The sequence below is a fragment of the Pseudorca crassidens genome, chromosome 3, assembly GCF_039906515.1.
Source record: "Pseudorca crassidens isolate mPseCra1 chromosome 3, mPseCra1.hap1, whole genome shotgun sequence".
Taxonomy (NCBI): Eukaryota; Metazoa; Chordata; class Mammalia; order Artiodactyla; family Delphinidae; genus Pseudorca; species Pseudorca crassidens.
The window spans coordinates 22,303,543-22,325,256 of NC_090298.1; positions in this window are offsets into that span (position 1 = coordinate 22,303,543).

Sequence of the window (21,714 nt, forward strand, 5' to 3'; positions counted from 1 at the left end):
AAACCTATATTACCTTCAGAATGGTGATTACTTTTTAGGGACAACACCAGAAAAAATGATCCATGAAAGAAATAAGTGACAAGTTTGATTTCATGAAAATTGAAAATGTTTATACTGTGAAAGGTTATGTCAGGAAAATTGGAAGACAAATCACAGACTTGGAGAAAATATTTGCAAAAGATACATCTAAAAAAGACTATATCTAAAATATGCAAAGAATTCTTAAAACTCAACGATAAGAAACACCTAGATTAAAAATGGGCTAGCGACCTCAACATACATTTCACCAAAGAAGATATACAGATGGCAAAAAAAAAGCATATGACAAAATGCTGCAACTCATAAGTTACCAAGGAAAAATGAATTAAAAAAGCAATGAGATACCACTGTACACCTAGAATGACCAAATCTGGAACACTGACAACACCAAATATAAAGCAACAGGAACTCTCATTTATTGTTGTTGGGAGTACAAAATGGTACAGCTACTTTGCAAAACAGTTTGGTAATTTCTTATAAAACTAAACATAGGATCCAACAATTGTACGCCTTGGTATTTACCCAATAACAACTTATGTCCACATAAAAACCTACATACAAATATTTATAGAAGCCTCATAATTGCCAAAACTGGGAAGCACTAGATGAATGGATAAACAAACTGGTATACCCAGATGATAGTATACTATTCAGCACTAAAAGGAGATGAGCTATCAAGCCATGAAAAGATATTGAGAAAGCTTGAATGCATACTACTAAGTGAAATAATCCAGTATGAACAAAGCTATATACTTTATGATTCCAACTATTTGATATTCTGCATGAGGGAAAACTATGGAGACAGTATAAATTTCAGTTGTTGCCAGTGTTGGGTTGTGGGAATGAGGATTGTTGAATAGGGTAAGAACAGAGGATTTTTAGGGTATTAAGAATTTCTGTATGATACCATAAGATGGATACATGTCATCATACATTTGTTCAAACCCATAAAATGTACAACATCAAGAGTGAATAGTAACATAAACTATGGTCTTTGAGTATATTGTGTCATTTTAGTTTCATTAATTCTAACAAATGTACTATGATGTTCAATGATTTGATGATGGAGAAGTCTATGGAGAAAGGGATATATAGAAAATCTCTGAACTTCCCCTCAATTTTACTATGAACCTGCTCTAAAAAATAATATCACAAATATACGGTGGTGTTTTTCAATTTCCAGATATGATTTATAGGCTCAATGATATAGGACCAACTGTATTGGTGACCATTGTATCTTTACAGTCTCTAAACACCAATTAATACTTAGCATCATTAAAAGTGTGAGGGTAGAAAACAAAACTTCTCCTTTACCACTGTGTGCCAATTTAGCTTTGAGTAAGAACATATTTATAAAAGCAAATTCATGAAAACTCTGAAGTTTGGAGACATTTTTGGAAACATAAATTCATTTTACTCTAATTCCAGTTTTGGTATTTATCACAGATAATCTCAATAATCCAAGAGTAGTAAAAAGGAGTTACTAATATTTACCTCACAGTGATAATTTAGGCCCAAAATAAAAAATTATTTTGTGAAACTTCTTTGTAAGGTATATAGTGCTATATTTACAGATTTGTTAATGCCAATTACAAAAGGTGTGGGATAGTTATATGAAGTCTGACTAAAAATAAGGATTTTCCTATCTGAGAGGAAAAAAAGTGTGTGTTTGGAATCTATACAAACATACACTATATACACATATTCTAGAATATTAGATGCAACTATAATAGCGTGTTATATAACACTCTATATGGAAACCTTATGACTATGACTGTATGATTCAAGGAGACATAATGAGTTAAACTATAAGTTTATATAGTTTGGCCATATGAAGATTTTGCTGATCCGTATTGCATTATTCAGATATTCAGACAAAGCAGTATGTTTTGCTCTTTGCTCCTAGCTTTAGGTATTGAAATCTTGAATATAAAGCACACCCTTAGCCTTCTAATCTGATTATCCTATTACTTTTGTTTTTGTAACAAAGCATAAACTCACTAAGAAAATATATGTAGCTCAGTCTTGTGTAAACCAAAGCATTATGTCATATTCATCCAAGTTACCTGGAAATTAACAGAAACAAATTCTTCTTGAGCATTTCCAAAAATACTGCTTCCCATTTGTTTAGCATAAATTCCTCATGGTGTACAGTTGACTCTTGAACAACAGGAGTTTGAACTACAAGGGTTCACGTATATGCAGATTTTTTTTTTTCAGTAAATATACAGTTGGCCTACCATGTTTGTGGTTCTACATCCATGGATTAAACCAATAGTGGTTGTTGTACTATGTCTATGATCCTCAGTTGGTTGAATCCGAGGATGCAGAATCCACATATTCAGATGGTCAACTATGGGACATTAGCATCCATGGATTTTGATATGTACAGTGGGTCCTGGAAACAATCCCCCATGGATACCAAGAAACAACGGTAGTACGCTATTCTACTCATTTTGAAATGATTCCACTAGCCTGATGACATCAAGAGCCTCATGGTGTTGCCACTTTACCGATAACAAACAGGACAGACTGGACTGCAGAAGGATGACACTCTGTGCTACTTTGCTACAGTTGGGTTTTAAATCCTTCCTAAATTCTCCTTTGTTCAACTGAGACTAAGTTATTAAATTTAGTAGCAATTTAAACAAAGGTTTTGGGAAAATTAAAAGAAATAAATCCCTGGTTGTATCTGTTTCTTGTTTCCTTTAGTTTGAATATACTTTTCAAAATGGTTATGATGAAAGACTTCTAATTGCAATGATGAAAAATCAAAACTAAAATCAGTAAATCCTTTTATGTAAAACATTTTCCTTATGGATTTGCTACATATACCTAATTAAATTATTGATTCTTCAAAAACTTAACTAAAATGTTTGAACATTATTCTGCACATGTCCTGCAGAAACTAGTTTTTTTTCTTTTCATTTCCTATAAAAAAGTCAAAGCATCTGTATTTTGGACTCTCTGCAACACCTCCTCCACACGCACACACATGCATTCACAAACACAGCATACACAGCTCGGAAAACACTTGGGATGGAGGGATAGTGTGGTACAGCTGGAAGTTAGTTTGTTGAAGCTGTGTATTGAGGCCAAAGGAACCTCTTTTTGCTTGAAAGAGTGCATTGGTTATGCAAAAGGAAATTAGAACTACGAAATATATTTGATGACAAGTTTCAACTTAGAATTTCTGCCTCTTGCAATTTCTGTCAGAGACAGAATTCTCATCAAAACAGGAAGCTTATTACAGAATGTACAGGACAACTAGATTGAATCAGGGCTTTAGCTCTGGCTTTTTAAGTAAATGTTATTATACCAACACTTTTCAGATATAGACATTGATATGGATATGTATTGCTATAGTGATCTTGGAAGTGTAGGTATTGCCAGGGATATCTTGGTTTCAGATTCATAGGAGCAAAAATGTGTTACATGGAGAATGATTAAGAGGTAGATATAAAATCTTCAGCATTAAACTCCAGTGTTTATCCTTAAACCACTAATTAATGAGTGAATAAGACATATTCTTTCATTTTGGCACTCTATTCTTGGGAGTCTTCTCTCTTGATAGGTAAAAGACTTGTGATTGTGCATTAAAACTAGTATGGGACTCATTTCCTTGTAGAGGGCTATCAATTTTACCTTCTCTTTCTCATCCTCTTTGCTCTTTGAGAGTGGTTAGAAGTGAAAAGGGATTGTGCTAAATCAGGTCAAACCTACAGCTGAGAAAATCGCTGATTTGTTATTTTCCTAACCAGATCTCTGTCTCAGGCCATGCCAGTGCTCTTCTCTGTATTAATATTTCTGACCATGAATGCAAAACCTCTCACCTATCAGAAGCTCAGTGTCATATTTACTTGACAAATTCTCTTATCCTAAGCATGCCATAAAGTTGGTACTACAGTACTCATGCTCAAATAGTCCACCCAGATTGCTGCAATGCTGTATTACCTGAAAACCCAACAAACTGTAATGACTGAGCTGCTTTAATCAAAGCAGCAGGGTCAAGAGTTGCTTTTTTTTGGTCCTTGGATATAAGACAATTTTGCATAAGCTCAGTATGATATAGTCACCAAGATCAAATATCTTTCATCCTTGGAAGAATGGACTTCATAAAATATCTAGTTTCTGATTAGTCATCACTTCAGAGATGATAATGCCCTCAACATGTTCATATCTCCAGTGGTTTATCTAGACTCGTGCAGCCACTCATTATGCTCCTCCCATTATACATCCTCCCTCCTCAGGATATGATTTAGTTATTTTAATAACTCACCTCTAAAATGCCCAATGATGATGCCTTTTGAAAAAAGCAAACAAGCAAGCTTCTCTAAAAATTACATTTGAGTTAAATCTGAGAAGAAATCTTAATAAAAGCATATCAAGGAACTTATACAGTTGGGTAAAATTTGAGTTATTCCTTGATTATAGGAGTAGACTTATTGTTAACCATAACAAATAAAGAGAGTTGAAGTATTTTTTTTTTTGTTAAGTGGAAGATAGGCATGCTTAAAAGTATAACAAAAATGAAAGTACTTCGTGTTAATATTTAAGGTTAATATTCATTTTTTTCTTTTTCTAACCATTTTTTTAAAATTGAAGTATAGTTAATTTACAATGTTGTGTTAGTTTCAGGTGTACAGCAAAGTTATTCAGCCATGTATATATATATATATATATATATATAACTTTTTAGATTCTTTTCCATTATAGGTTATTACAAGATATTAAATACAGTTCCCTGTGCTATATAGTAGGTCCTTATTGTTTATTTTATATATAGTAGTGTGCATATATTAATCCCAAACTCCTAATTAAAAAGAATTCTGAATCAAGGTAATAGTAAAAATTGTTTTTACTGATTTTATAATTGTTTTACAGTGTGTAAATACTCATATAACTAAAAATAATAATCAGTTTTCTATTATTTGATCCCCAGGGCAGTAAGAAACAAATACTGTAAGGAAAGTGTCAACAATGTTAACTCTTCCATAAATCTAGGTCATCCAAGATTTAAAGTACTGTAGGGAAAAGCCACTACAAAATAAATTTAAAGGCTCAAGGGGAACAAATCCCAAGGGTTAATTCCCACCAGGAAGAATAAAAATTTGCGATGGGTTCTGGGAAGTCCAATTATAGGAACAGACAACAAGAGATTTTCAGCCAATTTGAAACTAATTCAGTATGTTCTGGAGGGAAAAGGCAGTTGCACAGATAACATCAGCTTGAAGCTGAAAGTTGTAACCTTAGGAGAGACACTAACAAATGGGCTTATAGTTTGAGCTCCAAGGAAAGAAAGAGGATAGTGATAAAGAGAGAAACAAAGAAAGGGACAAAATTATATTCTGTCATGCTCACACTCTACAGCTAATACAATAAGTTGGAAATACTTGGATAATTCAAGGAACACATGATATCTTTTGATTAAGAGGCAGTAAAAAATAAGGGCATAGAAAAGAATTGTAGGAATATGGCAAAAGCATAAAATCAGTAAAGTAAGATGGTATATATCCCAAAAGAATAAAACAAACGTCTGCTAGTCAGTGTTACAGCAGTCCATTGTTCATTTTTGTCTTTGTTCAAATGCCCTGTTTTGTGTTTCTCTTCTATATATCCTTTTACTAAAATTGATCCGGATATGTGATTGTAGACATACACGTTCCAAACTAATATGTGATAACATACATAACAATATTTTATAATATGTTTAAAAAGAAATAAGAAAAGTTACACCAGAGCATATATTTCCCCAAAAGTGGGACATGTAGAAAAATACTGAGATTTTTACATTTACAGTATAATATTGTCAGGTTCAGACAACTTCAACTATTCCAAACATGCTTTAAATAATATCAATATTATGACAGAAAATAACACTATTTTTATTCTTTTATTGAAGAACATTTTACTTTTTCAACCTGCAAAAAAGAAAGTTTCATAAGGTTTATCCTGATACACTTTTCTGCTATTCTAGTCTATGAGTAAGTACATACCAAAGTTTCCAATCTTTTATTCCTGATCTATTGTTTCACTGTTTTTTTAAAAAGTATAAATTTACTAGTATTCATGGAAAGCTCTAATACCTAGAAAAATCTTTAAAATTTTGTAAGATACACATATGTAAATTAATATTTTCCTTGATCTAAAAATATATTGTTATTGGAAATGTTCACCTGCTTGAAAAACTTAAAAGTTTCTGCATTTTCAAAGAAGTTATGACATGTTATATTTTCTGAGGAGTCACAGTATTCATAATCTGTTATTATTATAATAAAATGGTTTTATAATTATTAATAATATTTTTCACATTCAATATATATTTTAAATGTCCTGGCTCCCATGCCAACAAGGCTATATCATTTATTAAAAGTGGATTTTTATGAATTGTAACATAAAATAAATAAAATAATATTTATTAACAGGAGCAGAGAAAAATCACAGTTCAGTTTTCATGCCCCTGTCATGTAGAAAGTCCAGGGCAAGGTAACCTTCCTTACCATGTTACCCTTCTGAATGTATTACACTAGACAGTGATTAGAGAGTCTCATGTTGTTAGCTACTTTAAAGCAGAAACTTCTTAGAGTTAACCTCTGCTGCCTAGTATAGGAAGTTGTATTAGTTATTGGTAATTGTTTGTTGAGATAATAAAATAATGGGAATTTCCAGTGTCTGATGCAATAATTAGCTTGGATTTTCACCTTTATATGATGAAATATCAAAAATCTGTGCTTCAAGGAAGTTACATTCCCACATAGGATGTAGAAAACCATTGGGAATTATTGCTTCTTTATTAAATGAGAAAATCCAGATAATGTGCAATATCATAAATTAAACTGAACCTCAGCAATCTGAAGTCACAAGGAAAAAACTGAATTCCAAAATGACAGGTGCCTCAGAGGAGAGATGAAACATCTGGACTGCTTCATCTTTGGTAGAGCATTGGTGGGGGGGGGGGGAGCAAAATCAGTTAAGGAGAAACCAGCTAAAATTTTAATAAAGCCCTAAAGGTAAAGTATAATCACCTTAGGGCGGTGGTTCTCAATCTAGGGGAATTGTGCCCTTCGGGGACATTTGGCAATGTCTGTACACATTTTTGTTTGTCACAACTGTTGTAGGTGTTGTGGACACACCCTAAGGTCATTCCCAATGATCTACACCCTCATGTTATCACCTCCCACTTGCCCTTGGTGTGGGTGCAACTTTTGTCTCCTTTTTAACCAACAGTATGGCAAAGGTGAAGGGGTATCACTCCAGTGGCTGTGTTTCATCACATAAGACTACATCTTGGCCATGGAGTGAGGGTCTCTCTCTCTCTCTCCCCCCCTCCCTCGCTCTCTCACTGGCACTAAAGAAGCAAGTTGCTATGATGTGAACAACATATAGAGAGGGCCACATGGCAGGAAACTATAGGTTGTGTCTAAAAACTGAGGGTCTCAGTCTTACAACTGCAAGAAGCTGAATCTGTCAAATATCCATGTGAGCTTGGAAGAGAAGCCAAGCACCAGATGAAAACACAGCCCAGCCACATCTTGATTGCAGCCTTGTGAAACTCTGAGCAGAGGACCCAGCTAAGCCAGGTCTAGACTTTGGACCCAAAGAAACTGTGAGGTAGTAAATGTGCATGTTATTTTAAGCCTCTGCATTTGTGATGATTTGTTATGCAGTAATAGAAAAGTAATACAGAGTACTACTGGCATCTAGTGGGTAGAGATAAGGGACTTTGTCAGACATCCTAAAATGCACAGGAAGGCCCCCTACAACAAAGAACTGTTTGGCTCACTTGACAGTAATATGCAGATTTAGAAAATGTGGGCCAAGATAGGGGACCAAAGATAATCCCTGTCCCACAGCACCAACTCTGCCTTGGAGATGTACCCATAGTGGGAGGTGATGGCCTGTGACTATGGAAACAACTTCCCCTGTACCATTCTCTTACGTGAGTCAAAAATCTTCAGTTGATGGGAAAGGAGCAGCAAAAACCCCCTCCCCTATGTAGCCATGAAAAATCCTTTGTTTCAGGGGGAGGGGCAGAAACAAAATATATCTGCTGCTGTAAGAGATGTAGGAAATAATCCTCCCCCCAGGATCCAGGCACTGCTTTGGGAATAGCTTATAGTGAGAGAGAGAGGCACAAAACCCTTGGGCTCAAAATTCTGTGCCAATTCAAAGGAGAAGTCTTATAACACTGGGAAGGGACAGAAAACTCTTTCCTTCCCAAAACCCACCACACAAAGCAGGCAGAGTTTGGCTGCTGACAGGGAGATACAGGAATGGTAAGAAGGAAACATCCACAGGCCAAGGTTCTTAGAACCTGCCTAAGATTGAAGTTTGTGGTAGGGGAAATAACAGGCCCCCAGTGGTATCCACATCGTAATTCCAGGAACCAGTGAATATGTTACCTTACTGGCAAAAGGAACCTTGCACATGTAATTAAGGATCTTTTGATGGGAAGAGTATCACTGTGAGCTTAATGTAATGGTAAGTCTTTTTACAAGGGAGGTAGGAAGGTTGAAGCAGAGAAGGCAGTGTGATGATGGAAGCTGAGTCAGTGAAGAGCCTCCGAGTCAGTGAAGAGCCTCTGAGGCAGGAATGCAGATGGCCTCTAGATGCTGACAAAAGCAGTCTTTAGTCTTTCCTAAAGACTCCAGAAAGAACTAGCCCTGATGACACACCATGCCATTAGTTCAGTAATATGAAGTTTAAACTCGGACACACCAGGATTGTAATAAAAATGTGTGTTGTTTTAAGGCACTAAGTTTGTGATAATGTGTTACATTAGCAACAGGAAATTAATATAAGTTTGGACCAGAAGAACGAAGAAAACCCACCCCCTCATTGTGACACAAGTTCTGCTCATCAGCCTTAGAAGGCTACTAAAGCAGAGGGATGAGGGCAAGAATAGGAGAAAGATCTTTTCTATGACAAAAGTGCTTCAAACAGTGATGAGAGCTGAGGCTGTAGAAGGAACAATTAGTAAAACACTCTGGCACCCCAAGTACTACACTAAGCCTAAGGTAACAACAGGAAGTTAATGAGTATTAAGATTCCTACATCCTTGCATATCTAAACATCTTTTTCTGCATCCCTTGACTGAGGGTATGATAGTTAGGTTGTGGTTCTTTTAATCTAGTAACCCACAGATATTATTTGGGAGGTTCTAAATCTCTGTTTTATAGATAATAATTCTACATTTTAGTGACATATTCCTTCTCTTTTCAGGCCTGTAAGGCTTGATATGGACCCAATTCTAATCAAATTTACCCAGACTTCTCTACTGGTCTACAAAGGCTGAAAAGGTGGCAGAACTCAATATCTTTGGAATCCATAGATCTTCATAATCCTTATTCTGTTCCCAGGTTTGTAACTTGCCACAAGAGAAAAACAGAATCAAGAATGTCTTTCTTCTTCAAGATTCCAAAAGAGCCCAGGGCTCCCTCATTTCCTCCTAATCATACTTATTGCTTTGTCCAGAATAGATGTAGTTGTTCTTTGAATCTGGAAAATTAGAATGGTGGGGATAAAATCCAGCCCCTATCTTCCCAGAAGCTGCTCTTCATAAAAACACTAATTTATTTTGTTTTACTTATATGACTAATACACAAATATATCATAGAAGTTTTTATTTTAAGAAGAAAAGTAAGTCTGTAAGGATTGTGTATGCATTTATCTCTCCCTTCCTTCACTAAAGAGCTAATTAAAATGTCAGTAAAATAACTAAATGTTCTCCACAGAAATTTAAGAAGACAGCAGTAGATAAAAGGGTTCAACAAATCTTCAGAAGATAGTAAGCAATTGTACCTGAATTAACAGAGAGGAAGTGGCAGCATAAACCCTCCAGAAGGAAATGCTAATAGAAACAAGTCACAGGCAAATCAAAACCAAAACAGTAGCAAGCCATGAGTGAGTGACCATCAAACCCCCTTGGGAGTTTCAGGTTTTTGAGATTATCTACGGCAGAGTGCTAAAAACAGGGACATTGATTCAAATTTATTTTAGAAAATGATCATCACTGCAGTCATCATCACATGATTCTCTTCTCTCCCTAACACTTATACCCCAAAACATAATATAATATATAGAATTTTTATACTCCTTTTTGTTTATGTGTGGTTTTTTTTTATGGGAGATATTATGACTTTGTTGAAGCAGAGCAAAGGATGAGGATGAGTCAATCGATATAAAACATTGATAACATGAGGAGGATAACATGAGGGTTGGCTTTCTGATCTGTCTGAAGAGTCGTTGACTCTTCCCTAGCCCAAATCTCAGATCCATGCAAAATGCAAATAGATGCTGGTTTCTCCTTTTGCACAAAGGAAGTATCTGTGAAAAAAACAACTTAATTATATTAATAGATACATATGCAGACAGTTATATTGTTGGAAACTTTCTCCTCAAAAAGTTTTCACCATACTGTTTTGCTAAATTGTGCTAGTTAATAATCCCCCAACATACATGCACATCTACAATCACACAACCAGATTTCAATCAGAAACTTAATGCTTCACTGTTAAATATTTGTGTACTGGACAATAAAGTTTCCATTTGAAGAAATTTCTGACATGAAAGCCAAAATAAAAATGAATAAAGTAACAGAAGAAACAAATATGCCAATAAAAATAAATAGGTGAATAAACAAACAAAAAAGAATATGTATTTTTTGGTAGACTGTAGAATTAATTGCTTCCACAAAGCAAGAAAAGCATGTTTTTGAAAGAAACAGCAAGTAATAAAGAATGTCCCTAGAAACTAAATATATCAAAGTAGAAAAGGAAGGTTGAAATAAATTGGGTAATTTTCTAGAACAGTGGTCTGTAAATTCTGGTTTTTCTCTAAAGAGGCAACTAGTAAATATTTTAGGCTTTGCAGACCATACAATATCTGTGACCACTACCCAACTCTGCAATTTTAGAGGGAAAGCACCCATGGAAAATATTTAAACAAATGAGTAGGAGGCTGTGCTCCAGTAAAATTTTATAAAAACAGGCAGCAGACTGGAATTGGAATTGGTATTACTGACCCTGTCATAGAGAGGAGAATTTTTAAAAAGAAAATGACGGAAAAAGAAAGCCAAAATTGGAGCTCAAACCCTGATATCTTATATGTAACTAAAAAAAATTCGAGAAAGAAAATAGCAAAAGCCAAGAGGAGATTACCAAAAAAAAATAACAGAATTCACTAGAATTAAAACTCACATCTCAAGATTAGAAAGAAAATTCAAAGTGGACTCGTGGAATATTAAGCAGAAGTAAAAACAAAAAAGCATTAATTCTACATGCCAAAATGTAATGTTTGAAATATGTTCAAACTAAATAAAAAATAACATCTACAAAATATTATGTACTTTATAGTACTGCATATATAATATATATATATGTATGTACATTCAATACTTACTCCTTGAATTAAAAAAAAATTCCACTCACATATTTTCATATTCAGTTCTATTTTATCCTGTATTAATACTTTTTTTGATAATTTGTCTCCCATAATTTTACTCACGTATTTTTAAACATCCTGTGTTTATTTTGTTTTTATATATCCCTTTCAATATTATAAAGACAACATTTTTCAAGTTAGAAATATATGTGGAATTTCTCTTTCCTGTTAATGAGAAAGAAATGTTTTCACATATGCTGTAACTTATTGATATCTAATACTGATACATAATTACTACTTATTTTATGCTTCTGATTCATCTGTCTTTGGAAACTTTTATATTGTTTGATATTACATATTTCTGTTTTTAATGGATTATTTTAAAGTATTTAACCAACATATTTTAGGACAAGAAGTGTTTAGTAAACAAAATCTCTTTCTTTTCATTATTGAGTTAAAATATTTTTTAATGTTGAAATTAATCTTTCCACATCAATATTCATATTGAAATAATCTTGTATTTATTTTCAAATTTTAATGTGATATAATACTCTACCATAAGTATTGAGAATACCTATAAATTCTACGAAGTAATCAGATATTAGTAAGGTAAAAATAGGACTATTTTGAGAGACAAAATTATCCTTCTGAAGTGAGTGGAAAGCAAAAACATTTAAATATTTACTTTTTTCCTGTGAATTTTATAAACATCTTTATATTATATAAATTTTAAATTAATATTTCCCTTTAATACTGAATGTTTCATATATTTTGAAAAGAAATTCTTTTTTCATGTATTCATTTTTCTAGACTCAATGTAAAATTTCTTTAAAGTTTTAAAGACACTAAATCATCTGGCAAAAAGAAATCTCTCTGGGAAATTGATCTTTGAATTTATTGTTATATATTAGCTTATCTTGCCATTTTTCTTCATTTGTTTTGTTGATTTTCTTGTTAATTTGTAAGTAAAACAGCTTTCATTTTGCAGTTTTCACTATTGATATAATTTAGTGCAACTTTTTGTGCAGAAAATGAAAACTAGAGACTAAAGTAATAAAATGGGTTAACTTTTATCACACACCTGATCAGTATATGAATCTACATTTCTTGGCACACCGTCAACTTTTTCCGTAGCATCATGTTGCCTCTTTCAGATGTTATTTATTTATTTATTTTTAAATTTTTATTGGAGTATAGTTGCTTTACAGTGTTGTGTTAGTTTCTGCTGTACAGCAAAGTGAATCAGCTACAAGTATACATATATCCCCTATTTTTTGGATTTCCTTCTCATTTCAGTCACCAAAGAGCACTGAGTAGAGTTCCCTGTGCTATTCAGTAGGTTCTCATTAGTTATCAATTTTATACATAGTGTCAGTAGTGTATATATGTCAACCCCAATCTCCCAGTTCATCCCACGCCACCCCCCCCACTTTCCCCCACCACTACCCCCTTATCCCTTGGTATCCATACGTCTGTTCTCTACATCTGTGTCTCTATTTCTAAATTAGGTCATTTGTAGAGATGTGTATGGACCTAGAGACTGTCATACAGAGTGAAGTAAGTCAGAAAGAGAAAAACAAATATCGTATATTAATGCATATATGTGGAATCTGAAAAAATTGGTATAGATCTTATTTACAAAGCAGATGTAATTTAGAATTTTATTTTTTTAATTATAATGAAATCATTTTAGAAGTTAAAATTTCTTTTACCTAACATATTTTTAGGTTCTCTAATCCGTAATGAAGTACCTATTTAATGGTTATTCTATCTCTAGTTAACCGGATATTCTTTGGATTTATAGAAAATACACATGATCCGTAAACTTCAATGTTGTATCAATAGATGGAGAAAGTGAGCTTTAATTGAGAAGAAAATGTGTAGCAGAATGGTATGGAAAGGTAGAATGGGCCGCTTGTGATTTTATAAAACAGGAAATCATTCTATAAGTACATTTTCCCAGAAACACTTTTTAAAAAAACAATTTGGTTATTTATAGTGAGTGTTTAACAGAATCATTCTGTGAGAACATGAACTGTTGATATTATTTATAGTCATTCTGGCTATTCATGCTGTCTTATAATTAGCTTCTACATGGGTTTAAAATTGTTGCAATAGTTGAACTGGAAGTAGGAGTTCACTGAGTCCTTTATGATAATCAGAAAGCCTAATACATAATCCAAATTATAGGATGATGACATCATTGAGATAATGAAAAATTAATCACTATTAAAGATACATAATGATAATTCTGATTAGAAAACAAACGTGCCCACTAAAATTTTTGAGATGCTGCTTTATCTCCATTAAAGTATACTTGCATTTGAGTGGGAGTGTTTTTGTTTATGGGGGAATTTAAATGATGAAATAGTCACTTGGGTTTGTGTTGTTTACAGTGTGAATAACTGTTAATAATTCAAGCAATTTAATCTCAATATCTATAATTTTTTAATTTTAAATTATAGATATTTTAAATACATTATCACTTAATCAAATCTGATTCTATGTATTGTAACAATTAAAATTTAAATGCTATTAATTTCTTTAATGCAATTGCTATTTTCAGAGGTCTCTTTTTAATACTGAAATAAAGCATCACTTGGAGTTTGTATATGGGGAGAGTTTTGAATTCTATTTTGAGAAAAATAAGTCAAGTGAGATTGTATAATAGGTTGTGGTGATATTTTGACTAAGGAAATGCATTCGTTTTTTTGGCTCAAATTATCTGGAAAAGGAAGGCTCTTTGAATCTTACATATGTTTGTATATTTAGAGAACTGAGAGGCATTCTGCTCTTACTTATCAAGCCTATTCACCTTTCTCCATAGGAGTAAAAACAAACAGCTCACGAATCCATAAATACATGTTAGCTCAAGCGCAAAAAAATAGCATTAAAATAGTGATTACTATGCATGCATATTCGTATTTTCTAATGGATAAAAGCTGTACCAATTTATGTAGGTGAAGTCAAAATGGTTAAGAGTGGAAGCAAAATTAGATTAAAGTTATCACAGAAATGTCCTAAAGATGAATTAGTAATATAAAAAATATAATGAGTCAATGAATTTATTTCGGATTACATAGGTAAATGTGATAGAGAAAAAAATTCCATTTGGTTAACCTCTTCTTTCTCTAATTATGTATCACAATGGTATGTTTAAATTTAGAGGACATATATATGTAAATGTAAATTATATAACATGTAATATTCTGTAGGTAATATAGTATCCATGTATATTATAAATATAATTTTAATACACTTTGACATTCAGTAGGACTGATACAGGAGGCTTAGAAATGCAATCAGCAGAGTAGCCCTTCTTAATCTTGAGCAGCAAAGGAGAGTGTAAAGAATGGAACTGATCTCCAACAGTCCCAGGACTAGTATATCAGGTGTTGCCTTCATCCTTATTGTCCAACATGACGGACAGATCCAACCATTAGAGCCTCATTCCAGGAAACAGGATAGATTGAAGGAGTGGGCTGGGGATTTCCATTACTTCCACCTACTTTGATTAAGGTAAATGAACAGACAAACACACACATACACACACACAGAGTTTCTCAGTCTTAAGCATAATAATATTTTGGTTCAGGTAATTCCTTTTTCATGAATAGATATAGACATAGATATATTACATATGTTGCATATATTTTTATTAAAAATGGAAAGATGAGTAAAATTTTAATATCAATAATCTTGGGTAGTAGAGAATTACATTTTTTTCTTTAAAGCTTCTATTTGTTCTCATTTGTAATTAATACTGAATATGTATTACTTTTATAATTAGATAGTTTAATAACTTATGGATGGATTTTTATGGTTATATATACTTATTCATAATGCTTGAATGTTTTTCTGTATTACTATCAGAATGGTATAAGATGAGAACTTTAATTTTACTATTGTTTTATTATGGTGGTACAAAATCAAATTTTCCACTAATAAAGGCAAATTTAAAAAATCATACTGGTGAAGAATATTTCCACATCAGTGTTAACATTTTTATTGAAGCATATACACACACAACAAGAAATGAGTTACATTGAATAAAAGATGCCCACACGTGTATTGCAACATTCAAAATTAAACTACGAATATTTAATATTACTAAGAAAATATAGATTATTTCTATGCATAGATAACTTTTTGTATTATCTTGCATTGCCTGTATTACTTTCAATCCAAATTGATTGTATTAAATAATATATCTTTTAGATGAATATTGCAAAGCAGTGTTTATTTTCCTAACTTCAACACCAGGACCATTTACTTCGCTGTGTTATTGGAAAGACTAAAATTCAATATGAATAGTCAAAAATTAAATTAAAAATTAGAAATATTTTACTACCCAAAAGAGTAATTTATAAATATCTTCAATTCAACTTAGATTATGAAACAATATTCAGCATCCAATGTCAGTGAAAAATAAGTACATTCACTGCAATTTCTTTTTATTGGGAAGATCTATCCAACACTTGAAGAGTGTTTACTCTATGCCCTAGGCACTGTTCTTAGTGTTTTCATTTATTAACTCCTTTAGTTCAAAACCACTCTAAGAAGTAGGACTATTCTTATCTCCATTTTACAATGGGGAAACCTATGGCATAAGAAGTAAATTAGTAAATGAAGCAGGCGGGACTTGAGAACACGTGGTATTTTTCTAGACTTGGAATTTTCAACAACTGCACTTGGATTTTATGGTATGTTAATATTTAAAAAGTGTTTCCAATGTAGCTCCAGTTTTTTTTTTCTTTCTTTAATTGGAGTATAATTGCTTTACAATGGTGTGTTAGTTTCTGCTTTATAACAAAGTGAATCAGTTATACATATACATATGTTCCCATATATCTTCCCTCTTGCATCTCCCTCCTTCCCACCCTCCCTATCCCACCCTTCTAGGTGAGCACAAAGCACCAAGCTGATCTCCCTGTGCTATGCGGCTGCTTCTCACTAGCTATCTATTTTACATTTGGTAGTGTACATTTTTTTTTCTTAGATTCCATATATATGTCTTAGCATACGGTATTTGTCTTTCTTTTTCTGACTTACTTCACTCAGTGTGACAGACTCTAGGTCCATCCACCTCACTACAGATAACTCAATTTCGTTTCTTTTTATGGCTAAGTAATATTCCATTGTATATATGTGCCACATCTTCTTTATCCATTCATCCGATGATGGACACTTAGGTTGCTTCCATGTCCTGGCTATTGTAAATAGAGCTGCAATGAACATTTTGGTACATGACTCTTTTTGAATTATGGTTTTCTCAGGGTATAGGCCCAATAGTGGAATTGCTGGGTCATATGGTAGTTCTATTTGTAGTTTTTTAAGGAAGATCCATACTGTTCTCCATAGTGGCTGTATCAATTTACATTCCCACCAGCAGTGCAAGAGGGTTCCCTTTTCTCCACACCCTCTCCAGCATTTATTGTTTCTAGATTTTTTGATGATGGCCATTCTGGCTGGTGTGAGATGATATCTCATTGTACTTTTGACTTGCATTTCTCTAATGATTAATGATGTTGAGCATTCTTTCATGTGTTTGTTGGCAATCCATTTATCTTCTTTGGATAAATGTCTATTTAGGTCTTCTGCCTATTTTTGGATTGGGTTGTTTGTTTTTTTGTTATTGAGCTGCATGAGCTGCTTGTAAATTTTAGAGATTAATCCTTTGTCAGTTGCTTCATTTGCAAATATTTTCTCCCATTCTGAGGGTTGTCTTTTGGTCTTATTTATGGTTTCCTTTGCTGTGCAAAAGCTTTGAAGTTTCATTAGGTCCCATTTGTTTATTTTTGTTTTTATTTCCATTTCTCTAGGAGGTGGGTCAAAAAGGATCTTGCTGGGGCTTCCCTGGTGGTGCAGTGGTTGAGAGTCCGCCTGCCGATGCAGGGGACACGGGTTCGTGCCCCGGTCCGGGAGAATCCCACATGCTGTGGAGTGGCTGGGCCCGTGAGCCATGGCCGCTGGGCCTACGCGTCCAGAGCCTGTGCTCCACAACGGGAGAGGCTGTGGCAATGAGAGGCCCGCGTACCGCAAAAAAAAAAAAAAAAAAAAAAACAGATTCTTGCTGTGATTTATGTCATAGAGTGTTCTGCCTATGTTTTCCTCTAAGAGTTTGCCAGTTTCTGGCCTTACATTTAGGTCTTTAATCCATTTTGAGCTTATTTTTGTGTATGGTATTAGGGAGTGTTATAATCTCATACTTTTACATGTACCTGTCCAGTTTTCCCAGCTCCACTTATTGAAGAGGCTGTCCTTTCTCTACTGTACATTCCTGCCTCCTTTATCAAAGATAAGGTGACCATATGTGCGTGGGTTTATTTCTGGACTTTCTATCCGGTTCCATTGATCTATATTTCTGTTTTATTGCCAGTACCGTACTGTCTTGATTACTGTAGCTTTGTAGTATAGTCTGAAGTCAGGGAGCCGTATTCCTCCAACTCATTATGCTTTCTCAAGATTGCTTTGGCTATTCGGGGTCTTTTGTGTTTCCATACAAATTGTGAAATTTTTTGTTCTAGCTCTGTGAAAAATGCCATTGGTTGTTTGACAGGGATTGCATTGAATCTGTAGATTGCTTTGGGTAGTAGAGTCATTTTCACAATGTTCATTCTTCCAATCCAAGGACATGGTATATCTCTCCATCTATTTGTATCATCTTTACTTTCTTTCATCAGTGTCTTATAATTTTCTGCATACAGGTCTTTTGTCTGTTAGGTAGGTTTATTCCTAGATATTTTGTTCTTTTTGTTGCAGTAGTAAATGGGAGAGTTTTCTTAATTTCACTTTCAGATTTTTTATCATTAGTGTATAGGAATGCCAGAGATTTCTGTGCATTAATTTTGTATCCAGCTACTTTACCAAATTCATTGAATAGCTCTAGTAGTGTTCTGGTGGCATCTTTAGGATTCTCTATGTATAGTATCATGTCATCTGCAAACAGTGACAGCTTTACTTCTACTTTTCCAATTTGGATTCCTTTTATTTCCTTTTCTTCTCTGATTTCTGTGGCTAAAACTTCCAAAACTATGATGAATAATAGTGGTTAGAGTGGGCAACCTGTCTTGTTCCTGCTTTTAGTGGAAATGGTTTCAGTTTTTCACCATTGAGGACGATGTTGGCTATGGGTTTGTCATATACGGCCTTTATTATGCTGAGGTTCTTAAGGTAGGATTGTATTGCTATAAACTTCCCTCTTAGAACTGCTTTTGCTGCATCCCATAGGTTTTGGGTCGTCATGTCTCCATTGTCATTTGTTTCTAGGTATTTTTTGATTTCCTCTTTGATTTCTTCAGTGATCACTTCGTTATTAAATAGTGTATTGTTTAGCCTCCATGTGTTTGTATTTTTTACAGATCTTTTCCTGTAATTGGTATATAGTCTCATAGCATTGTGATTGGAAAAGATACTTGATACAATTCCAATTTTCTTAAATTTACCAAGGCTTGATTTGTGATATGATCTATCCTGGAGAATGTTCCATGAGCACTTGAGAAAAATGTATATTCTGTTGTTTTTGGATGGAATGTCCAATAAATATCAATTAAGTCTATCTTGTTTAATATATCATTTAAAGCTTGTGTTTCCTTATTTATTTTCATTTTGGATGATCTGTCCATTGGTGAAAGTGGGGTGTTAAAGTCCCCTATTATGAATGTGTTACTGTCAATTTCCCCTTTTATGGCTGTTAGTATTTCCCTTATGTATTGAGGTGCTCCTGTGTTAGGTGCATTAATATTTACAATTGTTATATCTTCTTCTTGGATCGATCCCTTGATCATTACGTAGTGTCCTTCTTTGTCTCTTGTAATAGTCTTTGTTTTAAAGTCTGTTTTGTCTGATATGAGAATTGCTACTCCAGCTTTCTTTTGATTTCGTTTTGCATGGAATATCTTTTCCATCCCCTCACTTTCTGTCTGTATGTGTCCCTAGGTCTGAAGTGGGTCTCTTGTAGACAGCATATATATGGGTCTTGTTTTTGTATCCATTCAGCCAGTCTGTGTCTTTTGGTGGGAGCATTTAATCCATTTACATTTAAGGTAATTATCGATATGTATATTCCTATTCCCATATTCTTAATTGTTTTGGGTTTGTATTGTAGGTCTTTTCCTTCTCTTGTGTTTCCTGTGTAGAGAAGTTCCCTTAGCATTTGTTGTAAAGCTGGTTTGGTGGTGCTGAACGCTCTCAGCTTTTCCTTGTCTGTAAAGGTTTTAATTTCTCCATCAAATCTGAATGATATCCTTGCAGGGTAGAGTAATCTTGGTTGTAGGTTTTTCTCCTTCATCACTTTAAATATGTCCTGCCACTCCCTTCTGGCTTGCAGAGTTTCTGCTGACAGATCAGCTGTTAACCTTATGGGGATTCCCTTGTGTGTTATTTGTTGTTTTTCCCTTGCTGCTTTTAATATGTTTTCTTTCTATTTAATTTTTGATAGTTTGATTAATATGTGTCTTGGCTTGTTTCTCCTTGGATTTATGCTGTATGGGACTCTCTGTGCTTCCTGGACTTGATTAACTATTTCCTTTCCCATATTAGGGAAGTTTTCAACTATAATCTCTTCAAATATGTTCTCAGTCCCTTTCTTTTTCCCTTCTTCTGGGGCCCCTATAATTCGAATGTTGGTGCATTTAATGTTGTCCCAGAGGTCTCTGAGACTGTCCTCAGTTCTTTTCATTCTTTTTTCTTTATTCTGCTCTGCAGTAGTTATTTCCACTATTTTATCTACCAGGTCACTTATCCATTCTTCTTCCTCAGTTTTTCTGCTATTGATCCCTTCTAGAGTATTTTTAATTTCATCTATTTTGTTGTTCATCGTTGCTTGTTTCCTCTTTAGTTCTTCTAGGTCCTTGTTAAATGTTTCTCGCATTTTCTCTATTCTGTTTCCAAGATTTTGAATCCTCTTTACTATCATTATTCTGAATTCTTTTTCAGGTAGACTGCCTATTTCCTCTTCATTTGTTAGGACTGGTGAGTTTTTTTCTTGCTCCTTCATCTGCTGTGTGTTTTTCTGTCTTCTCATTTTGCTTATCTTACTGTGTTTGCAGTCTCCTTTTTGCAGGTTGCACGTTCGTAGTTCCCGTTGTTTTTGGTGTCTGTCCCCAGTGGCTAAAGTTGGTTCAGTGGGTTGTGTAGGCTTCCTGGTGGAGGGGACTAGTGCCTGTGTTCTGGTGGATGAGGCTGGCTCTTGTTTTTCTGGTGGGTAGGTCCACATCTGGTGGTGTGTTTTGGGGTGTCTGTGGCCTTATTATGATTTTAGGCAGCCTCTTTGCTAATGGGTGGTGTTGTGTTCCTGTCTTACTAGTTGTTTGGCATATTGTGTCCAGCACTGTAGCTTGCTGGTCGTTCAGTGAAGTCTGGTGTTGGTGTTGAGATGCAGATCTCTTGGAGATTTTCGCCATTTGATATTACGTGGAGCTGGGAGGTCTCTTGTGGATCAGTGTCCTGAAGTTGGCTCTCCATGTCAGAGGCACAGCACTGACTCCTGGCTGCAGCACCAAGAGCCTTTCATCCACACGGGGCTCAGAATAAAAGGGAGAAAAAGTAGAAAGAAAGAAAGAGGATAAAATAAAATAAAATAAAGAAAAAATAAAATAAAGTTATTAAAATAAAAAATATTAAGAAAAAAAAATTTTTTAAGTAAAAAACAAACAACCAAAAAAATGGACGGACAGAGCCGTAGGACAAATGGTGAAAGCAAAGCTATACAGACAAAGTCTCACACAGAAGCATACACATACACACAAAAAGAGGAAAAAGGTAAAAAATAATATATCTTGCTCTCAAAGTCTACTTCCTCAATTTGGGATGATCCGTTGTCTATTCAGGTATTCCACAGATGCAAGGTACATCAAGTTGATTGTGGAGATTTAATCTGCTGCTCCTGAGGCTGCTGGGAGAGATTTCCCTTTCTCTTCTTTGTTCACACAGCTCCCGGGGTTCAGCTTTGGATTTGGCCCCGCCTCTGCGTGTAGGTCGCCGCAGGGCATCTGTTCTTCCCTCAGACAGGACGGGGTTAAAGGAGCTGCTGATTCTGGGGCTCTGGCTCACTCAGGCCGGGGGGAGGGCGGGGCACGGAGTGCGGAGTGAACCTGCGGCGGCAGACGCCGGCGTGATGTTGCACCAGCCTGAGGCGCGCTGTGCGTTCTCCTGGAGAAGTTGTCCCTGGATCACGGGACCCTGGCAGTGGCAGGCTGCACAGACTCCTGGGAGGGGAGGTGTGGTGTGGATAGTGACTTGTGCTCGCACACAGGCTTCTTGGTGGTGGCAGCAGCAGCCTTAGCGTCTCAT